The following is a 222-nucleotide window of genomic DNA, read 5'->3' as shown; positions in this document are numbered from 1 at the left end:
TGGATTAGTGACCTATCGACAGAGACTTGATGCTTTGTTGCTTGAGGATGTACTGTTTACACCATATGATGATGATCGAGCTAATCATCCGTTTGAAGATATTTCGATGTTCTCTGGTTATCTTCGATGTGGTGGAGTCTCAGTCCCATATTTGCCGGAGCGATGTCTTCGACAATTTGGTCGTATTCAGTGCATCCCGCCTGATGTTCCTCCCAGGCCCCC

Source organism: Cicer arietinum, chromosome 2 (assembly GCF_000331145.2).
Source record: "Cicer arietinum cultivar CDC Frontier isolate Library 1 chromosome 2, Cicar.CDCFrontier_v2.0, whole genome shotgun sequence".
NCBI classification, from domain to species: domain Eukaryota; kingdom Viridiplantae; phylum Streptophyta; class Magnoliopsida; order Fabales; family Fabaceae; genus Cicer; species Cicer arietinum.
Note: the sequence above shows the minus strand (reverse complement) of the source record.